This window comes from Phasianus colchicus, chromosome 5 (genome assembly GCF_987193195.1).
Source record: "Phasianus colchicus chromosome 5, bPhaCol1.hap1.1, whole genome shotgun sequence".
In the NCBI taxonomy this organism is placed as follows: domain Eukaryota; kingdom Metazoa; phylum Chordata; class Aves; order Galliformes; family Phasianidae; genus Phasianus; species Phasianus colchicus.
The window spans coordinates 10,300,268-10,306,529 of record NC_143440.1 but is presented as its reverse complement, the minus strand read 5'-3'; positions in this window follow the sequence as shown (position 1 = coordinate 10,306,529).

Below are 6,262 nucleotides of genomic sequence, written 5' to 3'. Positions count from 1 at the left end.
ATTAGAGGCCCTGGTCCAGGCTGCTATTAGTGGGGTGCAGGATGATGGCTGTGGGCACAGCATTTTAAACATCTGAAGGTCCCACAGGGAAGAAAGCAATGGCCATCACCAAGCTTTTTGGACTTCACTTGCTGAAGAACGGCGTCTCCCTGAAAATGCATCAGAGAGAACATGCAAGGAGCATGAAGCTAGGATTCCCTACTTACCAATGTAAGTTATGGGACAGAACTCTTTTCTCCCCTACTTTACTTGTATACCAGAAATAATTAAAACTTAAAATCAATCCCATGCAATTTCTCCTCACTCTGATGAAAGTTTTCTCTTGGCAGCAAATAGTGGTGTTTCAAGACTTCTTGTACCGCCCCTTTAGCTTGCATTTAAAATTTTGTTGAATTTAGCCACTGCAAATCTAGTTCAAGAAATGACTTGTTTTTAGCTGAAATAGAAAACATACAAGGTTATTTACCCAAAGAATCCCTTCCAGATCTACAGCAGGCCAACTGGACTCAAACTGTTCACACATAGAGTAATCAGATTTTAAATAGTAAATGTTCTCTACTTTGCTTTTGCTATTTTTTTTTTTTAAAGATCAGATGACAAATAAAACATCGGAGCATCTACTACAAAAAGCCCCTTCCCTGACACTTTGCACTTCACAGCAGCTTGCACAAAATAATTTGAAGATTAAGATGAAGGAATATTTTGAAACGCCAATAGAGGCGCACTCATCCAAAGCACATGAATCTTTTTGGCCTATTCTGAACAGAGAAACTAATTGTTATAAACATCTCAAGCAGCCTGGTTATCTCAGGAAATAGAGAATTATACCTTTAAACTTCTAGCTTAATACAGGAATAGGCAAATCCCAGCAGATGCAGAGGCATACGAATATGACGGCCATCCCCCAACATTCCCTTCGTGACATGGTCCTAATTAAATTTTAATTATTCAGCCTGCTTTTGCACCTTGTCTGCTTGCTCGGCTTTAGTTATTATCGAACCTCAGCATCACCTCCACAAAGTACCACAAAGCATCACAAAACATACAGTGGCAAGGACCCCAGGATGTCACTGAGCCCAACCTCCTGCTCATAGGAGCATTCTCAGCTGCTGTTCTGCTCACCAGGAAGTTTAGGCATAAAAACCACAGCAATATTCAAACTACAATCCTGCCTGAGTTGGTGAGCACTCCAGGGACCATTTAAACATTCAGAGCACTCAAGAATTGTCTCCTGCGAAGAATACAGTGGGGAACAGGGGCCTCCAGCTGCACAGAAGTTACCATTGTTTCATCAAGCCTCTAAACATTGCGAGTTTTTACAAACTGTAAAAATGATCCCATTCCAAGCTTTGAAGGGAAAGAAAAGCTAACTACATACCATAATTAAATTTTCTTTGGACTTATCTATCTGTACCTAGTGTTGAAAACATTTGGTACAAAGCAGAAAGCGTGCTTGCGTATTTAAACCAGCTTCCAGCATTTTCATTCAAAGGAAGCGAACAACAGAGAATAACTCAGTGTAACAGTGATTATCTGTTGTCCAGTCAGTATAACAGGATCCAAGGCCAGTTGTCTGATCAGTGTAACAGGATCTGGAAAACTACAGGTTTGTCAGCCTGACCTTGGTGCCAGGTAAGGTAATGAAGTATATGATCTTGAAGGAGATCACAGGGCATGTGCAGGACAATTGGGGCATCAGGCCTAGCCATCATAGATTCATGAAAAGCAGGTCTTGCCTGACTGACCTCATCTCATTCTATGATCAGGTGACCCACATGGCGGATGAGGGAAAGGAGGTTGACGTATTCTATCAGGACTTCAGCAAAGCATTCAACACTGTCTCCCACAGTATTCTCCTGGGGAAACTGGTAGGCTGTGGGCCGGAAAAATACATTCTCTTTGCTGCTAAAGAACTGGCTGGCTGGACCCAGAGAGTGGTGGTGAACAGAGTTAAATCTAGCTGGCAACCAGTCACAAGCGGTGTTCCGCAGGGGTTGGCACTGGGGTCAGTTGTGTTCAGTACCTTTACTGATGACCCAGATGAGGGCATTGAGTGCACACTCAGCAGGTTTGCAGGTGACACCAAGTTGGCAGGAAGTGTCAACCTGCCTGGGGGTAGGAAGGCCCTACAGAGGGGTCTGGACAGGCTGGGCTGAGGCCAGTAGGAAGAAGTTCAACAAGGCCAAGTGCCAGGTCCTGGATGGCAGCCACAACAACCCCAGATAATGCTATAGGCTTGGGACAGAGTGGCTGGAAGACTGTGTAGAAGCAATGTACCTGGGGGTATCGGTCCATGCTTTGCTGAACATGAGGCAGCAGTGTGCCCAGGTGGCCAAGAAGACCAATGGCATCCTGGCTTGTATCAGAAATAGTGCTGCCAGCAGGAGCAGGGAGGTGATCATCCCTCTGTACTCAGCTCTGGTGAGGCTGCATCTTGAGTACTGTGTTCAGTTTTGGGCCCCTCACTGCAAGAAAGACATCAAGGTCCTGGAGTGTGTCCAGAGAGGGGCAACTAAGCTGGTGAGGGGTCTGAAACACAAGGGTTATGAGGAGTAGCTGATAGGGCTGGGATTGTTCAGTCTGGAGAAGAGGAGGCTCAGAATTGACTCTGTACAGCTACCTGAAGGGAGGTTGTGGTGAGGGTTGGCCACTTCTCCCATGTAACTAGCAGTAGGATGAGAGGGAATGGCCTCAAGTTGCACCAGGATGGTCATTCAGGATGGTTGTTAGGAAATACCTCTTCCCTAAGAGAGTGATGAGGAATGGGCTGTCCAGGGAGGTGGTGGAGTCACCATCCCTGAAGGCATTCAAGAAACATTTAAACATTGTACTGAGGGACGTGGTTCAGTGGGTAATATTGGTGATAGGTGGATGGTTGGACTGAATGATCTTGGAGGTCTTTTCCAACCTTGGTGATTCTATGATCGTATCTTTTTCCACAATACTTGTTTGTCTGTTTCCTTTCTGAAAAATTAACATTCATCTATAGGTAACCTATGCTTAGGACAGGAGTTGATAGGATAAGATTGCAAAAGACACTGCTCTTGATGTGTTTGTGCAACTACTTAGATCCTCTGTGGAAGAACAACTGGTACATATTATATTAACAGTTCTCAACATGTTCCTCACGTAGGAGAGCCAAAGAAGACAGATGCCCCCTGAACAGCTACAGGGAGTCCAGGTGCTAAGAAACAGACTTTAGCTTTAGCACACTCTCATTTTACTCTAATGTTTTTGCTGTTTGCCACAAAGACCCATGCAATCAGTTCACATGCACAGTGGAAAGATTTTTACAGTAAATGTTCAGATATTTTCTACAAGTTCAACAAAGTTCATTTAAGTGCCTATTTCTCACTGCTAGGTACATGTCTGCTTGAGCTGGAAAACTTCCTAGCAAGGTACAAGTCTTCAGCAGAGAAGTCAGTACTTGTCATACCAGGCAGAGAGCTCGCTTTTCAGGAAGGCTTACACCTTCCTAACAACTCCTATGGCATTGCACATGCCTGCAACTACATGCCCCAGAACCAGCTTTTAATCTAAAAAGGCAGAAGATTTTTTCCCCAAGTTTCAACGTTAGCTTTATTTTGAAACCTTCCCCTTTTTTCCTGACTAATGGAGCTCAAGAAGGAACACCTCCCTCAGGCCAAAAGCACAGAAGATGCTTGTGATGATCTGCCAAGATTTTAACAAGGGCGTCCTCAGCACCTCGAAGCTGCACATCAGTGGAATGTGTCCCATATATTAATAATACTTAAACTTCTTTCAACACGCTCAGACACAGTCTTGATGCCAACCCACACCTCCTGAGGGCAGAATGACAGCATCCACACAGGCTATTAAGCTGAAACACGAGCGTTCATATTTTTGGCTAATCCCCTCAAGTACTAGGTATTTTGGAATCCCTTTCTCTAAGACCATGAAACTACATATTTTAATCTGAAAGAGGTGAGCTGCGATGCTGGCATTAATTGTGAGAACTCTCACTTGTTTATTACCAGAGCACTATTGGTATCTAGTGCTGGTATATATATATGTATATATCAGATTCTCAAATGAATTTCTTTTTAAGGAAATGGCTCAGACGCATGCAAAACCTTTTTAAGGAAGAACATTTTTGGGGTGTAGATGGATTCATTCAAAATATGCCCTGAGAACATTTCTCTGCACTGCCAGGGGTTAGGCCAGTGGGTGCGGACTATGCTCCTCACTATCCTCGTTCTAGGACGTGCCAAGGAATGTTGAATCACTTCACCCTGTGTTAAAGAAGTATCAGCCTCTTTCAAAATACTGTACTAACATTCAAGCCGTAGGAGTGCTGACTGACTGCAGAAAGTGGTTTAAGTCCTGCAGTCAGAATCTAAGTCAAAAGCCACTATGACAGCTTTTGAGATTAAGAACATCTTGATTTGGATACATATCTTTAAATTACTTAATCAGAAAGAATACTGCGGACAACGAGGATTTAAAACAATTATAAATAACCAAGCCAATTTTACACGAGTCTTATCGGAAGATGTGGCAATAGGAGTCTTTGTGCATTGTGTACATTTCCAAAATGATGAAACCAGAGGACAGAAGAATTGAAACTGAAAACCCAGGCTGTTCATTTCACCTAGTTTCCATACCTCAGCAAATCAAAGCCAAAACAAAATCCTAAAACTTCCCTATGCTTTCTTCTCCATGCTCCCAAGGAAGGGAAAGAAAAACCTTTAAATATCATTGTAAGACTATTACTTTATATTACTTCCTCATCTCAGGTTTGGTAAGAAAATACAACGGTAACCCTCCATGTGCCTGGAAAAGAAAACTGACATAAGAAGTTGAAGATAATACCAACAACAGTGAGAGAAAGAACAGTAAGAAAGCAAGCTTAATATTACAGATTAGTTGCCAAGTGGAGGCAGATCTTTCCTTGCTGACACGACACAGACTTCACTCTTGGGTTAGGTGAGCTGTACAGCAAAGAGCTGGGATCCCCCCCAGCTGCTCCACTAGTCTCTGTCTGGTTAATCTCTACCAGAAACACACTCTCTCTCTTCCAACCATTGTAAGCATCAAGGTTAAAGATCACAATCTGAAAACAAAACATGCTGAAAGACTTGTCTTCTCTCAAAGTGAGAAGAAAGCATGTCTAACTATTCAGACTGCATGCTTTTCAGTATGAGTGTGCTGGATTATCAGAGCTTATACGACAGCTTTCATCAGGGGATCACACAACACAGTGCAAACAAGCAACGTGTTAAGCCATAAGGCAGGGATAAATCAAGATTTTCTGTATCTCACTGAGCAGGAGAGTGAAGAGCTGAAAATGTAGGGATTCACATAATGTCACATGGAAGCAAGAAGTGCTGCAAAGGAAGCTTCTAACCAAAGTAACATAGAAAAAAAGCCTAAACTCCACATTATTATTATTATCTTTTAATTCTCATGGGATCACAAGCCCTACGATTTCAACAGGTCAAATAAACTGAGGTCTAACTCAAGAATATACATCTCTTTTCAAAATCATGTAACCAGTATATGACTTTGACAAAAAATTGAGGGGTTTCTCATGGACTTCTAAGGGTAGGAGGGAGGGGGGGAAATAAGGAAGCAAGTCCCAGATAAGCATTCAATAGTACATCACTCACTCCAGCCTCACTCCATTCCACTTGGGAACAGGATCAGTACTTCTCTGTGCAGGCACTTACATATATACTCTATAGATAACTCATATACACTTTTCTGTTCCAGAATGACAATAACTTTTGCCCTTGGCACAGTATGAGCAAAATCTAACATTAGAGGATAATTATCCTGCCACAGTCATGCATCAAAGTAATAGTTACCCCAGCACACATTTAGAGATTGCCATTTAGAAAGAGGCAGAACTTGGAGCTGAAGATGCTGTGGGGCAGACACCCAGACACAGGACCTTTAGACACAATGTACCCCCCTCACCACTGAACAGTGCAGTCTCCCAAATAGCAGCGTTACCCTTTATTTCTAGGCCATAAAGGAGGAGTGAGGGAGATGCAAGCACAGGTTTTGATGCTGGTTCTAGGAATATAACAAGATAAAAGCCATAGCTATGTAACAGCACCAAACAAAAATAAGCTAGGCATCCCACAAAGTCATCCAACACATCTATTAACACTCCTAGTAAGTGACAGCTTCTACCTTTTGCAGCCACCGACACCAGTAACATGATGAATCTAGTCATTCAACATTTCAGTGAAGAGTAAAGGGGATTATAGGCTTTGCAAGGAACAAAAGGTCATGA